A 658-nucleotide genomic window follows, 5' to 3' on the forward strand; every position below is an offset into this window, starting at 1 on the left:
AAATTTTTAGTTCAAGTTCCAGGACTTTTCTGGACTTCTTTGCAAACAAATTAAACTTTATTAGTTGCTTTGAGGCAGTATTTATTATAAAAAATATTTAATTAAGGTAAGATATTCCTTTAATTTCCTGATTTTTTCAGTTTTTCAAAGGAAAACCTATTGGATTGTTTTGATTAATAAGGTTGTCATAGTCTTCACCCAAAAGTAAAAACATGCTGAACCAAGCAAAGACACACTAGCTCAAAACCACACAGCACCCTTTCCTCAACAGTCTGTGCAAAGCAAAAAAAAAAATTAAACTACTGAGGATAGATTAAACAATATAAACACAAATAAAGAAAAATAAATTCAACAGAGAAACAAAAAGCATCAGAGGCTTGTGAAAAGATACAGAGTATACTAGCTACCTCTTTAAACATGTACAAAAGCATACTTGTATACATCTATCTCATTTCATAGACAAAAAACAGTCTATCAGTCAAGAGATATTTTATAAGTTTTTCAGTCAATTTACTAATTATTCCTCTTTCTCAGATCATCTCACAGATTCTTCCAGACAGAAATCAATGCATATTTATGGAATATTTTCTGTCTTATTCTACTAATTGTTTACTGGTTTTAGACGTTAGAATAATTAACAAACATAATTAAAAAAAAT

This window comes from Corapipo altera, unplaced genomic scaffold, assembly GCF_003945725.1.
Source record: "Corapipo altera isolate COAL_440 unplaced genomic scaffold, ASM394572v1 61450, whole genome shotgun sequence".
In the NCBI taxonomy this organism is placed as follows: domain Eukaryota; kingdom Metazoa; phylum Chordata; class Aves; order Passeriformes; family Pipridae; genus Corapipo; species Corapipo altera.